Source organism: Poeciliopsis prolifica, unplaced genomic scaffold, assembly GCF_027474105.1.
Source record: "Poeciliopsis prolifica strain line A6 unplaced genomic scaffold, Auburn_PproV2 SCAFFOLD005, whole genome shotgun sequence".
Lineage (NCBI taxonomy): Eukaryota > Metazoa > Chordata > Actinopteri > Cyprinodontiformes > Poeciliidae > Poeciliopsis > Poeciliopsis prolifica.
Genome location: NW_026562380.1, coordinates 11,165,886 through 11,184,159, shown reverse-complemented (window position 1 = coordinate 11,184,159; position 18,274 = coordinate 11,165,886). Strand labels below are relative to the sequence as shown.

General features: G+C 37.5%; 1 protein-coding gene across 1 annotated transcript in view; it reads left to right on the top strand.

The window, feature by feature from the left end:
* Positions 1-18,274, top strand: part of lrmda (leucine rich melanocyte differentiation associated) — a 239,107-nt gene that overhangs the window by 197,501 nt on the left and 23,332 nt on the right. The gene's annotated exons all lie outside the window — the stretch shown is intronic.

Genomic DNA, 18,274 nt, shown 5'->3' with positions numbered 1-18,274 from the left:
GTTGATAGTGGGAATAAATCTGAGTGTTGGTGCACAGACTTCTACCACAAGATGAAGCATCCTTGATTTGTAGACTTACACATTGATTAGGCCTCACCTTGACTGAGTGTAGTCAGTTATTGTAATTATATAGTAACTTCTCAACATCAGACAGTGCACTCATCATATTCATTAAAAATACACAATGTTGTAAATCAATCCTGAAGGTCATCTTCTGAGCTTAAACTATGTTTTATGGTAAGAATGAATACAATTCAAAAGCATTGGTTATTCATTCCAGTTGATAATGCATTTCTCATATGTAAGATTAACCTAAAGCAGACATGATTTTCTACATGCCATTCTGAAAAACATGTCAATTTTCTAGTTTGTATTCATCTGAACATTTGTTTCAGTTAATATTATGTGGAAAGATTTTGTATGATTATATTGCAGTTTCTATGCACTAAATTTGTTTTCATAGCAAATTAAAATCAGTTGCTGCCTGTAAGTTAATTTTGGGGGGTTATGGGACTATGGAGTTATAATATCTACCATAAATAAGGTATTTTTGAAGTTTTCTTTTCTCTTGGTTCGAAAATAATTGGTAAATATTCTGTACTTGCATAGTGCTTTATCAAGTTCAAAGCACTTCACACTAAATTCACTCATTCACCAATTCACACACTGATGGCAGCGACCAACTGGACTGTAACCTGCAGCAGTCTGACAGATGTAAGTATCCCATACAGCAGCGCCACGGGGCCTTCTGACCACCACCAGACAATTCATCAATGACAAGATGAATTGTCTTGTCCATAAACAAAACAGAGATGGACAGGGTGGGATCTCAAACCAGCAATCCACAGATTACTGTGGATTACCACCCGCTTGAGTGAGGAGAAAATATGAAATTGTGAGATGATCTAATCGCTGTGAGAATCCTGTGACTAGGTTACAGTTACAGATGCCAGCAGTGCTAACGTTAACAAGCTAACTCATTTGTTCATGAGCCTGTGCTGCATTTAATTATACTTGGTTAAAACACATGAAGCGCCAAGCCTATTAGAGTCACAAAAACAGTTTATTTTGTGAAAACACAAAACACCATTACTGCTTCAGTTTTAAGACAGAGCAAAAGACACTCTTATGAACGTAAGGTGTATCATCTCAGCTAGATGTTTTATGATACTCCATTCATGCGCTCATGAAAAATCTTAACATGTTAAAGATTTTTAAACAGTTTCTGCCAAAAGTAAAAGTTTATTCTGGTTCATTCTGTCTTTTATGGTGGCTATTGTAATGAGCTGACCACCACTGACTGAATGACTTATTAGCAGTGAGTGTCTCTGCCCTACACAGAGTAAACTAACAGCCCCATTTGTTGTACCAAGGACAGATCTGTGTCGTTAAACCCAGGACAGTGGCAGCTCTTGCGAGATGCGAGTACAGAGATGCCTTGTACTTTGTCAAAATCAGACCTGTTAAGAACAGCCCATTTAAAGGTGAAAGGATCTGACACGTGGAATATTTCTCCCCTCTGTCTTAGATGTGAGCAACAACGACAGTCTTCATTTGTTATTTTTATGCTGTGGTGCTGCAGTCTTAGATAACACAACCCTCATATTTGTCCTTCACCTACGTTTCATGTCCCTGCCGGAAGCCCCCACCCCAGCAGTTTTTGGGTTTTTTTTCCACTCCACTTATTTATCCTCTCCTAAACTTTGCAGGTTTTTGTACTGTGTGAGGTAGATGGTCACAGCTTGTTCTCATTTAGAGGGAACAAAGTAATGCCAAAAACGTTGCGTTAACAGAGAACATTTTTCAGACAGTAATTCTTCTGTGTTTACTCAGCTAAAACCTGGATGTAAACAATAGAAGGCAGACAAAATGCAGCAGGATTTTAAGTAGGTTACTGCAATGTTTTTGTCTCTGGACACATTTTACATTTAGCTGTTCAGCTTTGCTTCTGTTTTTTTAGTCACACTTAATATGTTTATTCTCTTGTCATTGCTGCTTTTTCAGCTTTGTGAGGTACTTTGTGATCAGTGCCTACTATAGCATACGTTTAGTAACTCAGCATTCAAATCTGTTTTTTTTTTTTTATTACAATATGTAAAAGTGACCAAAGTTGCTTAAAAAGTTAATTTTGAAAGAGTAATAGGGAGGCCATCTAGTTCTACCCTTATTGCACCATTTCTGACATCCTTCCTCTGGACAGCGCAGAAAGAACCTCTCTTTCCTCCTCTCAGACGTCTGCACCCACCGTGTCACCTGTGTGGAAGCCCCAGAGCCTGGGTGCCAGAGGTAATTACAGCAGCAACAAGCTCTCAGAGCAGGGCGGCACTGGCAGGTCACTGCCCGAGAGAGAGGGGTAGAAACCATGGCCACAATTCTTGTCGTGATTGGTGAAGGAATCAACCTGGAGGAGTTAAAATAAGGCAACAGAGACAAGAGCTGACAGGTAACAGAGGAAAGGTGTTTTTGGTTTGGTTATAGACTAAAAAGTATACTTTTTCATCGCAAAAAATAATTGGAAAAAGGCAAACAAGAAAAGTCACAAAGAAAAGGAGCATTAAATGTTGAAGATTAGACATTAAGATAGAGAAAACTAGGCAAAAAGCCAAAGTGAAGGAGAATGGGGGGAGGCTTTAGTGTACTTTGGTGAAAGCGTGACATAGAATGCAGTACACAGTCTGGCAGAGGGGCCTGAGGATCTTCTCCTACTGTCACCTTGACTCTAACTCTTGGTGCTGGTCCAACTGCCAGCTTAACTCTAAATCTAGCTGTAGAAAATGGAGTCTCTGCCTAAAGTACACTACGCTTACACAAAGAATGGTATGTACCGTACGATTAACCCATGGCCAATGACACTGCATTCTTTTCTATTTCCACGATAGCTTTTTTTTTAATATATACCACATAAGGGAGATGTGCCTTTCTTCTCCAGTTGTATTTGGACTTGTTGTTCACAATGGAGTCTTCATATTGACAATACAAATTCCAAAACATATTCAAATAAAAAAAAGAAAAAAACATGAGCCCCAGACAGCCAAAAGTGGCCCGAGAGTAATGATGTTCCAATGTTTACATGGAGAAAAGAAAGAAGAAATGTCATCAGAAAGCAATAGGCATCATACACAATGGGCTTCCTACACACAGATTTGAAAGCACCTATAGAAAAATCTCCTTGTTATTCATCCCTGTGGCAAATGACTATTTACTACAAAAAAAGAAAGCATTTGAAAATAAAAACATGTTGTCACTTTTTAACACACAAATATGCACCAGCACTTCTAATTCTTTCCGTTACTATTTGACAAATGTGTAGGGATCGTACATGTCTCATTTTTCTAAAAAAGAAAAATGAAACATTTTACTTGTGAAGCATTGCAGTACTCTAGCGGTCAAAATGTTCTTGCATAGACACATACTACTTTAATTCTATTAATCTGTAAAAATCCATGTTATTTGGTCCGAAAAACTTACTTTAAACTAATGCTTCACATCTCGTGATTGGAAGGGAAGTCAAATTATTCAGACGGCAGCTGTAGTCAAATGGCTCCAGACACAGAAACAAAGCTGATACAGCTAATTTACATAAGTAAACATTCAAGAGGAACCTTTGAGTTTGTGGTTATTAATGTATTTTTGTAATAAATGTATTTATGGACATCACAGATGTCCTATTTAAAAGCAATGGATAGTTTCATAATTTCAAGATGTTTTTATTATCTGACTACAATATATTTTGCTTTTAAAATAAGATTAATTATATAGATGTAACTAAAGGGCTAAATGCAATTAAATTATTCACTTGTTCTATTATGCTAGACACTAGTCACAACCTTTTTTCCTTATATGAAGCACTTTTACTCAGGGCATATTTAGTAAATGGAGTAAACAGACAAAGAAAGATTCTCTGAAATATGTCTTGCAATCCTTTCAGCTACTACATATGTATGTTCAGCTAATTTATATGTAGTTTAAAATGTGCACAGATGAGGTTTTTTTTTAATCTCAAAAAGAAAACTGTGTTTAAAGAGGTGGAAAAAAAGAGGAAAAATAAACTTCTTCCTGATGACACCCATGGGGCACCTCACATTTCTTTGAAAGTTGGATTTTATTTCACGTCAACAGTTATCCACACCAAAACTCCAGCAGAACCTCACTTTTGCATTGTCATTTTTTCTTTTTTTCCGAAAAAGAAAAAATGACATAAAATAAAACAAAAAAATGGAGCGACGGGAACAGATCCAAGCAAAGAGCAAACTGCTTTACAGTTGCTGCACAACAAATAAACAAACATCTGGAAGCATTCAGAGCACCCCATTAGAAGGGCTTTGGGCTTTGCCAAAAAGGGGTAAATGATGAGGAATGGGCTGTCGAGAGGCTTGTGGAGACAGGGGAGAGGCCAGATGATGGAGCTGTGGGTGTTAAGCACTGCCTTTTAGAGCTCAGCTGGGCTCATAGAGATCTACACCTGCTGCTATTGCCTCCTCCCCTTCTCTTCTGCACCAGACATCTGGATGGGATACATGACTAATGGATGACTAAACTGCTCATGTTGAAACTTAGTTGTCATTATGAAAAAAAAAGGTTGTTGGTGTGATGGATGACTCAATGTTATTTCTTAATGCGATAAGTGAAACTAAAAAGTGAGCTTGACGACTCTGAAAAGTAGTGGTGCATCAAAGCATTTACTTAATGTGTGTTTCTCTTTTTTTATATTAAGCTGAGCTAAATGCCTTGATTATAACTAAAGGATAATTTGCATGTTGTGAGGTTCTGCTGGGTTTTATACATACGTATATATATATATATATATATATATATATATATATATATATATATATATATATATATATATATATATATATATATATAAATTAATTGAATCATTACCTAACAGACATCTGTTTCTCGACTCTAGTTAGTCATTGGATGTCATTATTTCCCACACTGTTCATGAGTGATAGTTTAGCTCTGTTTGATATCATTTCATAAAAACTCCCATCGTTTTCCTGAAATTCTTCCCGTTCTCGTTTGGACTGCCCTGACGTGTTCTGTGAGTATGAAAATGTCCTCACTGGAACTTTTGAGAAAACACAGAACACCTTGACGTGTCCCTTTAGACTCTATGTCCAAGCTCTGAGAGATGTTTTGCTCAGGCCCATAATGATTATTCCAGCAGGATCTGTCCCCTGATAAACATCATGGTTAAACACTGCTCTTTAGTTATACAAGGGCACAGGCCCTTGTGTTAATAAAATGAGTCATATGGAAAAAGCAAAGAATAAACATATCTTCCAGATTCCTTTAAATGCCATTTACAAAGCCACTGTCCACAAACCTTGGTAATAAAGCAAGCAAAAGGTGATGTGAGCACTCAATATTTACAGCAGATGACAGAAGACAAAATGTTGCTATTGAAAATTATACTGAACAGATCTGACTGCCAGATCTTCAGCTCTAACAGCAAAGAGACACAACCTCTATTTAGAAAGTGCTGAAATTATTTTATTAAACCTTTAATGAATTCAGTTTATACTTTTTTTTTCTTGGTGTTTAAGTTTACCTTATGTGCAGATTGTGCATCTTAATTTATTTAATGTTTATTCTAAAACAAGGTGAAAATTCAATCCTGTCTGACCCTGGATATAAAAATCCTGCTGTTCTTTGTAGCCTTTTACGCACTACCTAAGTGCAATAAAATTTCCAAACAAGCTGAAAACAAAACTTTACAGTTCTTATGTTGCATTAAGTTTTTTTTTTTTTTCATGTCATTAACCATCTTGTTATTCATCCAGTTGTAATTCTTGCCACTCTCTTAGTGGTGTCTATCTGTTGTTTGTACCATTTCAATACTCATGAACTAATAAGATTAATCAATATCCTTTATAGATGTATGTGCCCTGAATTGATGTGCCAGACATTTGAAAATATTTTTTATGTATTGTAGAAGAATCTAGTCCTTAAAAAAGCTTTATTCATGCAGTGCTAGAGCTTCTCTACTTCCATCTCACATAAAATTATGATGAAAAAAAACAAAAGCTTTAAAACTCTTTCATAGCCACATTTAACTTTCTCTGATTTCATCTGTTTCATATCGCAATAGTAACATCAGTATTGTAAATACTCCCCTTGCATTATGCAGCCTCTATTTCCCTTATCTGACTGAAATGATGCAGCATTATTTGTCTCTGGAGTGGATTGGAACAGCAACAAGAATATCCATTTAAGTCAGTCTATGGAGATAGATGAGGGTAGAGGGGACAAGGAAAACTGGGCCTGCAATCCCTCATCGTCGCTTTAAATGAGAACGCTCCTCCACTCCTCTTTTTTTTGGTTGTTTTATTTTTTTCTTCTTTTTAAGGCGTGTCTGTCCTTGTTATTGCTAGCCCTGGAAACCACCTTTCTGCATTTTCTCCTTCACAGTCAAGCTAGATTAAAATGCCAAGATAACCTCCTCAGCGTCCATGACAGGCTTCACTGCCAGCGTCTGACGAGCAAGTTCTAAACTGCTTTGAGAAAGCAGCCTTCCACCAAGTGTCATTATCTCGCTGTTATCGGATGGCACTTCTCTAGCAGTGTGTGAATAATTCTGTTTGTGCTGGCTTTGGGGAAATGTCAGTGACACTATTGTTTTTTACCTTGCCTTTTGATGTCGCTGAAAGAGTCTCCTGAGTGTCTTGGGTTCTTAAACTGATGTTAGGTGTATACAGCAAAACCTTAAAGTGAAAAGATAGCGCTGTCAACTTCTTAGCCACCCCTAAATATTTGTGAGTTCCTTTGCCACTGTATAAAGGCAAGCACTTCTCTCTGTGATATTCGGTTTCAGAAATATTGTTTTGTTCAAGTTCATATCATTTAAATGTACTTCTAATAGAGCTATTAAAGAGTTTTATTACGATGAGCAGAAGTTTTCAACCATCAGTTTTGGTTTTCAGAAATAATTGGTGGGAGCAAATAAATCTGATACAGAAGGTTTTGTAAACCACTCTTGTGTTGTTGATAAACGAACATCATTTCCACTTAACTTGGACCTACTTTAGAACTGTTCCATCCATCTTCAGCGTAAAATTATTACGACGTTTGAGTCATTTTCTCAGCAGCAGGAAAATATTTAGCCTCTTAAATCTTTACAGTCCGCGACCATTACAGTCAAACTTTTCTTATTTATGATGATACAAAGCCAGTTGGACTCAACTGTTAGAACTTCCTTAGGCACACAGATGTGTTGGCTGCTTTGCATGATGTCTAAGGCAGCGAGACAAGGACATGAGCTCCTGCCAAGCACACCCAGCCCTCTTGGAAAATCATACAGCTGGTGCTCTTGACACTGGTCCACATCCTAGTTGCTCTGGTCATTCTCAAGGAAGCAGCAGAACATGAATCATCCAGTGTGGATAGGTCTGCTAAACTCAGCTCTGACTCTTATGTAGCAACACTAATTTTTCTGTTTTGCTGTGAGCTCCAGCATAATAGGATTGCGGAATATCTATTTGTTGTGTACTTTTTACACCATACTTAGATGTTCTCCAGGGCTCAATTTGGTAGAAGCTACACAGCCAAAGCTTATGTTTTGTTTTTGTAGCCTTTGTGATTACTAAACTGAGACTTCATTATAATGCTTAAGGTCTCGTCTAAGCTGCCAGATAGTTTTGGGATGAATCTGCTTCTGGAAAGCCACTTATTAAGCTGGCAGATGCTAAATACCTTGGGATTCTGAATAGGAAATGATCAGTTCAGTTAGCTTCTAAGTACTGAGCTTTCCAGGTGTTATTATACAGAGTTAAACCATTTCTAATTTGTATTAAGAAGAATATGATACCAATTTGTTAAATCGTGTGGGATTGTAATTCATTTATCTTAATCTGTCTGTTCTTCATGAATTATATTCTTAGTAGACTGTAGACGCTAATGCAGGATAACCGATCTCACACTGTAATCATTCAAGATGAGCACATGTCTTAATGCTGCTCTGTCTAATGGTTCAAACAAATTAAATTTCAGTTCAGTTATTAGCTTGTTTATCATGCTACTTTTCTGAGCAGCTGTCCCGTATTACCAACCCTTTCGGTCCAGTATAGTAATTTGCAGCGATAAATCAGAAGTAGTCAGTGTAAATTCATACTGCAATATGAGAACAAATGTTGGTCAGAACCTTACTAGCATAGTTTTGTGCCTGTAATGTGATACACTTCAGTGCCCTAGAATTCTTTCATAGTGTTGTAATTATAATTTGCAGCCACTGTTTACGTCCAGATTTGCCATGTCTGGCTTCTTCTGGTGCAGAATTGATGCATGTCTGATGTAAAAGTCAGATGAGATGTGACATTACTGGTTAGACTGCAGACTCTTCCAAAACAATTAGTTATGTATCCATTTTAGGTGTACATACAAAAGCGGCATGAATCTGGCGGAGGTTTTGGTGAGCATAGGAGAGAGTATGTGGCGTATTGAAAAGATCGGAATTCAGCCGTTTAAGATTTCATGGAAAAGTCAGATATGGGTCACATTTTCCTGCAATATGAACATAGCCTTAAATGTGGATTTATTAGGCTGCATTTTACCAAAGTAACAGAATAAGATAAATTAGAAAAGCAGTGTTGTACTGTAAGTCAACACTGCAAGTGAAATATCTGTATATGACTAGCCTGTCAGGATGAATACATTGCATTTTTGCAATCAGTGCCATGATTTAATTCCTTGTTTTATTAGACAATTGTGGCCCCTGACACAATGCACAATTCAACACATTCACTCGCAGGTACCCTCAATGCTCAAAGTTTTGCAGTGAAAAGCTTATAGCAGTGAAAAGTGAACTCATCTGTCAATTACGGCGGGCTCCATTGGACCGTTGTCTGAACTATTTTTTTTTTTTTTGTTTTTTGTTTTTTTTAACTCTCTGGATACACTCCGGTGGATCCAGTGATTTATTGTCAGCGGCCTCTGCGTCAATATACAATTGGGAGACACTGAGCAATAATGTCTACACAAACTATTGTCAGAGTATCAACATTTCTCACATAAAGCACCATTCAGTTTATTCACTGCATTAAACTGTCGGAAATCCTATTTGGATTTTCTGCTTCGAAACAGAAGCCCATTACACCCCATATGTTTGAGTACCAACGCAAATAATGGGAGCTTTTTCCTGCAGATTTTCAGGCTTTTCTTATCCATTTATTTATTTGGTGATTTAAATTAAGTGCATAATTTAATCTTTAGAAAGAAGAGGCTTGGTTTCAGAAGGTAATGGACCTATTTTTATTTCTTGTGTAAAGGCATCAAACTAGAAATGAAAAGAGCGAGGTCACTGAAATGCTACCAAGTCCAAAACAACCTTTTAATCTGTCACTTTGATTTCCTTATTAAGCCTCTTTAAACAGACAGAGCAGGTTTCTCTGTCAAGGTAATACAAGTGGACAAGTTATTTCACCATCCTGGGTTGATATGAAAATAGTTCCTGGCATGTAGCTGCAGTGCAAGATGACTGAGCAGACAGAATATGTTCTTCCCTTTATATAGGAATTTAACCAAGATTATTATTGTATTTTTTTCAAAGGCAGTGGCATTCAGTTTTTGTTGTTTTTGTGATACCTATCAACAATACCTTATCTTTCCTTAAGCTTAGGTATTGCAATGCAAAAAAAGAAAAAAAAAAAGATTTCTTCAGAAAGGCTTTATTCAACTTCCCTGCCCTACCTCCTGCTAATGATTACTTGCTTCAGTAAAGTAAAATAAAACATTTTTTTAATCAACTGTCAAATGCCAAGAGCTATGATAGATTTGTATAGCTCAGCAGTTCTCACAATTTTTTATCACTGACTCAATAAATGCAGTACCTTTGAACCAGCATTATCCTGAGAGTTTAGAAATCGTGGACTGTTTTGAAGTGTTTTATGTGTTTTGTTATGAAAACAACCAAAAAACCAATTCTGTTAAATGTTTGACTGAAGGATACAGTTTCATCTTGTGTTGTATCTCAGAAGATTGTAAGATTCCAGAAAACGTTTGGTAATCATGGATTTAGAAAAGTAATATTTGTGTTAGGATGGCCCTATCAAAAATTATTTGAGCAGTTGTGCCAACCCTTGGATATTGCTCTTTCGACGCTACTCGTCCAATCTAACTGAAGTTGGGCTATTTTACCAGAAAACTAAAAAATGGACAGAAATCTTGTATTATTTCCTTCTCAAATATGTTCTACATTGAAGCTTGTTGTCAAAACATAGGTACGTTTAAAGGGTGTGAATTCTTTTGCAAGGCTCTGGATGTAATACTGCTGCATTTTTTTTTTTTTGTGTGTGTGTTAATTTGTTGTTGTTGAAACCGATTCCTCGCTCTACTGACAAGGTGATCTCTCGTTACCTGTCAGGGCGTGGCAAGGTAATCTTGATAAATACAATGAACAAATCAAGGGCATTAGGGCTTTGATGTGAGGTCGATAATATTTGGCTTCATTAATTCCCATGCCCTGAGATGACATCCCACCCCTATTAGGTTTGAAATCTCATCCCCTTCTCCTCTATACCTCAGCTGTGACTCAACCAAGCAGCCAAGCAGATAATACGCTCTGAGCTCTGAAACATGTACCATTATAATTAGCTTTGTCAGGTCCTAGCCCTTATAACCCTCATGCAGATAATATGATAATATGTCTTCATAACCGGCTGACCTTACATGCTCAATATTTCTCCCCTTATGAAGATTACATGTCAATAAAGTAATTGAGTCCCGAGGTGTGTGGCAAGTGAAGATTTAGGTTATTGGACTTTTCGGGGCAGTGATGTACGAGCGTTATAATTCTACCTGTCAGGAGATGTGCAAGGGCTGAGGACAGTCCGAGAGTGTCAGGGGGAGGGAAAGGAAAGGTGAGGAGAGGAAAAGAGAGGAAGACGGAGATCTGTGAGAAGAGAAAGAGACAGGAGGATACTGAAAGAAATGAAGTGAGCCAAAGAAGGACACAGACGAGGGAGAGTGAGAGAAAAACGGAAATGAAGAGGAGGAGGGAGCAAAACTGGGGGAGAGCAAAGAAGCCGGACTCATTTCTCACAAGGAGGGACGGATCCACAGTTAATCATTCCTTTATACCTTCAGCTCTCTGTCCCAGCCTTTACTCTGCATATGAACAGGGGATGTGTCATATTAATTAAAAGAAATAGAGTTACAGTGGAGCCATTCATCTGAATGGGACACGGAGAGGCCAGAGGGGCTCCAAATATTCCACACAACATAAAGCCATCATCACCTCAGCCTCACATCTGGCTGGCAACTGTGAGCTCATCATTTTAAATTCTAGCAGGAAGTGACAGCTTGTAATTTAACAAAGGCATATTTTTCAGCTGCACGTGGTGTCACCAAGAATCCATTTTTCATCACTTCATCATTAGCTTATGCTTCATTTAGATATTCAATCTTGCAACTTTTAAAGCCATTTACCTGATTAAAGATGATTTTAAGCTTAAAATAATATCTTCATATGCATTATTTATCCTCATATTTTACATATGAATCAACATTAAGTCAGGCAATTTTCAGATTTAACCCACTGGCTGTATTTTTCAAAGCCCAAAACAATGCATATGAAAGGATGAATCATATCTATATAATTAATAATTAATTTCCCTTCTAATCAGAGGTCCTCTACCAGAGGCCTGGGAGCTTGAGGGTCCTGCACAGTATCTTGGCTGTGCCAAGGACTGCACATTTCTGGACTGAGATGTCTGATGTTGTTCCTGGGATCTGTTGTAGCCACTGCTCCACTTTGGGGGTTACTGCCCTGAGGGCCCCGATGACCACAGGCACCACTGTGGTCTTCACCTTCCAGGCCCTCTTCAGTTCTTCCCTGAGGCCCTGGTATTTCTCCACTTTCTCGTGCTCCTTTTTCCTGATGTTGCAGTCGCTTGGTATTGCTACATCTACCACAACGGCTTTTCTCTGTTGTTTATCCACTACGACAATGTCTGGTTGGTTCGCCCTTACCATATATATATATATATATATACATATATATATATATATATATATATATATATATATATATATATATATATATATATATATATATATATATATATAATACACAGTGTGTAACACACTGCTTGATTAATGCAAGAAATTTCCTATGTATATTATTGCAAACGTTCTGAAAATTTTTAACCTGTAATAAGAAGTTAGCTAATTCTGACTTCTATTTGATAGCATACAGTCTCAAAATGATTTGTTTCCTTCTGTTTTAACATTCAATGGAAGAAAATTTGATTTGTCCATTTTCATTCTGGATTAAAGTTGTAAAAGTAGTTGACTTCTGTCAAATGCAAAGTACATAAACATTTCTTTAGTGTTGACTGCTTTAGAAAGTCAACACTTGCTTTTTTTTGTCATGGTTCTCAAGTAAAAGAAATGCAAACTATATTCTGCATCACATAGATCATCTGTGAGTTAGATATTCTTTGTCTAAATTCATGTACTTAAAAACTATGTATGCACAGTTTGACATTTCAGACAATGGGCTCTTATTCTTAATTTAAAATGTATATTACAGCTCGATTAATGTCCTGTTCCACTGGTTTACTCTGCTACCAGATATTTATGAGCAAAGATTACCAGCAATATAAAATCATTTCCAAGTATTTTTTTTAAATAATTTCTTTTGAAAAAATTACATTAGCTTTTAACAGTGTATTTTTCTCTACAGTATGTTCTGATCTCTGCTTCTTTAAGTCATTTTTTTCTTGCAGCATTTGGTGACAAACTGTGCTAAATGCTATGTGTCGACCTACCATTTTGCCCATCATAATTTGACTGTCAGTGCTGGAGACAGAGGAAATGGGATGTGAAAATGAGCGTATTCGATTGAGGTCCAACAATGAAGGTTACAAACAGCTGTGAAAAGAGACCGAAGCAAGCGAACACACAAAGGCAGGATGGACGAGCAATGTTAAAGGATATTTTACCATGTCCCTTTGGATTAGGCCTGGAGATTGATATCTTCCAGTCAGATGAAGCCTTGACGTGAGTGATCCAGGCCTTCCATCATTGTGACATGCGGTTCTTGGCTAACGCTCATTCGTGTTGATGGGCACACCCTTTGCCACAAGGGCCTTGGATAACATGCCCACCTTACTCCGTCCCTATGTGTGTCTGCTTCACTCTACCATCTCTGTTCTTTTATTTCTATTGCCCTTCTCCCCTGTTTTCTGTCACCATGTCATGTCCAATCACTGTATGGCTGGCCAGGCACTCAGTTGGATAGGCAGGAAGCAGGAGCCCAAGGTAGAGAGCTGCCTAACAGGCGTCAGGATGGGCACTGAAATGACTCTAATAATGGCGTCTCCATGTGGGCCAGACTGGACAGTCAGTTAGCAGAGCCAAGACGGAGAGTAATAAGTGTTTGATGTCTGCAGGCAAAGGAAGTGTGAAGGAGCATAGCCAACCCTGGGCACTCTGGTGAGACAGGTGCAGCTAGCCGGGCTCTGAAGCTGTAGATTGTGGAACAAAATGTCAGATTGGTATTGATATGTCACACTGCAGGTCACGAGGCTGTTTGTTTAAATGAGTGTCTCAGGGCAGTAGCAGCCATGCATTAATTGATGTCTACATCAGATGAGAGAGAGTAGAGGACAGCCTGATGTGTCTGTCGCTCAGGGAAAGGTGAAAGCTTCAATAAGCAATTGTCAATTTACCAGCATTACCAGTGAATAACGTAACTATATCCTCAGTCCATGTTCATATTAAGCATGTGTAAAACTCCAGCGGTGCCAACTCTTGTGGGTAAAGTTCTCGGCCATCTTTGATTTGATGGAAATTGCTACTGACAAGCAGCGAGGTGCCATTCTGTCTGCTGATGCGTGAAGTCCATCATTGTCTGTGTAGTTGAGTTTAGTTAACATGACACTTAGCGACTGACATTGCTTCAGAGCCGGCAAAACACTGTCATTGTCATGTCATTTATCTTTTGCTAGCCAATTTACAATGTGTTCCTTTCTGAATGCCTCACTGAGCACCTCTTGGTTTTTACAGCCGGCATGAGTAGCTCGACAGAGCTTTGATGCCCTGCGAGTGTATGTCAACCCCTCAAAACATTTTAAACGCCGCACCTTCCGCTAATAAAGCCACAGCTGTCCTTTCTGCTGTGGCTATCTGGTAACAAGCTACTTCCCTTTGAACAGTTTTATGTGGTTGTAATTGACCTGACAATGGGGTTCATTATGCAGTCCCTTTCATGCTGTTTTGCCTGATAATTATTATTTAATGTGTTCAGATGGAGAGCATCATTAATTCATCCCTTCCTCCAATGTCAAAGAGATGAACAGTGAAGTTATCACTCTCTGGTGATTAATATTGCGCTCTTTTGTTATTGAATCCTGTCCCAGTGATTAAACCTTCATTGAGTGACTCACCAGCCGCTCTTATTAACAGCGCCATTAAGGAACACAGTCAAACCTCTAATTGGAATTTTTACTTTTTTCGTCTATTTTGGTCAGAGGTTTGAACCACTTATCTGTGCTTTTCTTTTAATTAGAAATCCTGGGTATAATGAAGAACTCAATCGATCAGTGTCAGGTCATGCAGTGTGCATGGGTGGTGATTTGTGAGCCACATATTAACTGAGAAAATGAGTGCCTATGATTGCTTGAATCATTAGTGGCTTCTTGTGCCCTTAAGGGTAGATGAACTCTAGTAGTAAATAACCTGCTTGTCATTGTTGTGCTTAAAATTCTTTGTTTTCTTTTGTTTGTTTGTTTTTTTTTTCTTAAATCATGCAAGACATTTGTGTTCTGGCTTGACAGTAGTGCATGCTCCATAGATATTTTTGACTTTGTAAACTGGCATACATCCACCAATCATTGTCTTATCTCCAGATTTCAGAGCTACTGTGAGAAATGTTATTCGAGGCTGTGTCAAAAATGTCACTAAAATTAATTTCACATATATTTAATTAGGATGCCCACAATGGCAGCAGAGTACTAAAGTGAAATTGCTTTTGATTCAAATTCAATTCCCTCTCTGCCTTAATAGAGTGTAAACATTTTTAAGTGGTAATATGCTAAGCATGTCTTCAGTTTAAGTTGAATTAATATATTACTTAGTAAAGCGGGACTTGATTTGAAAGGTTCCTGAAACTACACCAGTAATCCTGTTAAAAACACTGTCCCCACAGTGAAACATGTTTGCAGCATCATGCTTTGCAAATCTTCTTCCTTTGTAAAACTGGTCGAAATTGAAGAGATGAAGCTAAATACAAGGTGAAAGTTTTAATCTATAGAATTGCAAAACTGGCTGGACTACACTCCATAAGATTTGCAGCTGAAATTGCAACAAAAAAGTGGTCTTGTAATGTATTGCCTTAGGGAAGCTGAAACGCAGATGTATGCTGGACTTTTTATATTTTTCTTTATTAAATATTTTACCGTGTGTTCCTTTACTTCCACTTTTATGTTCTACTTTGTGTTGAGGATACAGAAAAAAAAACAATTTGTTAATGTTGCTCTTCAAAAAGCTTCATTGAGGAAAAATCTGCTTTCTATTGATTAGGGCTGGTTGAGCTACAACTCTTCAACCTTTCCCAGACAGGCTATCAGCCTTTGGCAACAACAAATCTTTCAACTTCTTATCTCATATATGGAAACTCCCACACCATTTATCCTCCCTCTATTGGCACTTTTGTGTTATTTTGTGACCATTTTGCCCGCTTCCTAAATAGTTGTGTAAAACACATCAGTCCATTTTAATAATTTACCTTCTAATATAAAAAAATAAATAAATACCTTTTGCCTCTGATGCATAAAATATTGTTAAACAAGTTAGTTTCAAATTTTCATCATTTCAAAAGCTCAATGCTAATATAAGACAAAGTACCATGTTCTGTATGTCTAAGTATTGGTTTAAGCTGCAGGGTGTTTTACAATTTATTCCTGACATGTTTGAGAAGTACTAATGTTATAACCTGTATAATGTTTCCTTTCATTGCCCCTTCTCTCTACATTTTCCTTTGCCTCTCACTAAGTAACAAATGAGACACATTTCTCTGATAGCCTTTTGTGAATGTTGAGTATTAATGGCTAATGAAGTACCGATGAACATTGATGTAAATTAATCTCCTTGATGTCCAAGGGTTATATGGTGGCCATTTAAAAGTTTAATCAATACACTAAAGTAAAAAACATGCAGGCGATGTCGCTGAATGGATGCAGTAAATGATCAGGAGGTGAACAGTGGAGGTAAATAAATAGCTGTCTTGGATCATAATATTTATGTTCAGTGGCTTAAATAGTATTTTTAACTGTTTAGGCCAAATAAACATTATTAAGCTGAATTAATAGGGAGAGACTCACAATAACAGACAAACTGAATAGAACAGCAGTCCATCACCTGAATAACGGTGTTTTTAGCATGATGTAATTTCCAGGACGTGTCTCGTGTCACCTTAATGCTGAAAGTTACTCAAAGCTGATTTATTTCAGTTTCAAAAGAGACTACTGTAAGCTTAGCATTTAAAATGTAACAATGTTGACCTCCCATTGTTGAACATGATGACATGAAAGACTTGCTAATAGAACTCACACAACTGCACATCTACCTTGTTTTTCAATGTTGTACAAAGATATGTCAGGTTCACCAGTCCAGTATCATATTTCTATACACCAGTAGCATCTATTAATGCTAGCTCCTCCAATCTGTTGTTAAGTCCTATTTCCACAATACCACTGCTGCAATTATGCAAGTGCTAAGCAAACATTGCATCAATACCTTAATAATTAGAGTAATAAACCTCAGGCCCAAGATGGTGACAAATGCAAAGAAAAATATAAAACACATTTTGCTTCCACCACTATGTTAATTGTATGCCTTCCTCCTACTGCACAAAAAAATATATTTAATAAAGCAATATTATAAAAATATATATACTTCATGTATGCGATATGATTTCATGGTTTATATAAAGTTCTGTATTTGTTTGAATTACAATGTTTCTGAATAGCATTTCTAGACATGTCAACATATATATCAAAATAAGACCTTTACATCAGCTTAAAGATTTGAGATGAAATCTTTATGATGCCAATAATATACAATAATGTTTACCCACATTTGAAAGGTGCTCTGTAGCTTATGTGACTGTTTATATAGTTTAAATTTTGTGCACTGATTAAAATTATGAGTCGTCCTCAACTAACAATTGATCCTGGTGAAAGTTGTCTTTCAGGAAATAGGTTGTCTGCAAATGTCCACAGGTTGACTGCAATTGCCTGAAATGCATGTGATACCTCATAGAGATAATGTGCAAAAATCATATTTGCACGCCAGTGTCATTAAACTTATGCCACTCTCTTGATGTTTTTGTCAGTGCTTATTCCACTTAACTACTTTTAAAATGGCATGGGTTTAGTTAGGCCCGAGCAGCTAAGCGCTGCGAAGGCCTATTGTTTCTGTACTGTTTCTTATTATTAGGCCCGAGCAGCTAAGCGCTGCGAAGGCCTATTGTTTTCCTACTGTTTCTTATTAGGCCCGAGCAGCTAAGCGCTGCGAAGGCCTATTGTTTTCCTATTGTTTATTATTATTATTAGGCCCGAGCAGCTAAGCGCTGCGAAGGCCTATTGTTTCTGTACTGTTTCTTATTATTAGGCCCGAGCAGCTAAGCGCTGCGAAGGCCTATTGTTTTCCTACTGTTTCTTATTAGGCCCGAGCAGCTAAGCGCTGCGAAGGCCTATTGTTTCTGTACTGTTTCTTATTATTATTATTATTATTATTATTCTTCCCCAAATGAATTGGCTTTTTGGGGGCTTTATCATATTCAAAAACTCACCAAACTTGGCAGACCCGTAAAGGGAGTTTCAAAATTTTGTATTTTAAGGTCATCGCAAAAATCCCATAAGAAATGGCTCAATAGCGCCACCTAGAAATTTTCAAAGGACCCTTTGCTATTCACTTTCTTCATCGTAGAGACATGAAATTTGGTACACTTGTAGAGCTCCCCAAGATGCTCAAAATTTACAATTAATGTCATAGTGCAAGTATCACAGGAAGTCGGCCATTTTGGATTGAAGGTCCAATTTTGAGCCCATTTTTGCCGTTTACAGCCTCAGTATTTGATCGAACTCCTCCTAGGGATTTCCATTGACCGGCTTCAAACTCGGTCAGTCTGTTCATAAGGCATGTCCCATCTAAAGTTATCAAAACGGTGAGTTTTTGAGTATGCTGAAGGGGGTTAGCAGGGGTCAAAGTTCACCTACTCGCCGTAAATAAATAAACTGCTATATCTCCTACAAAGAAACTCACAGAG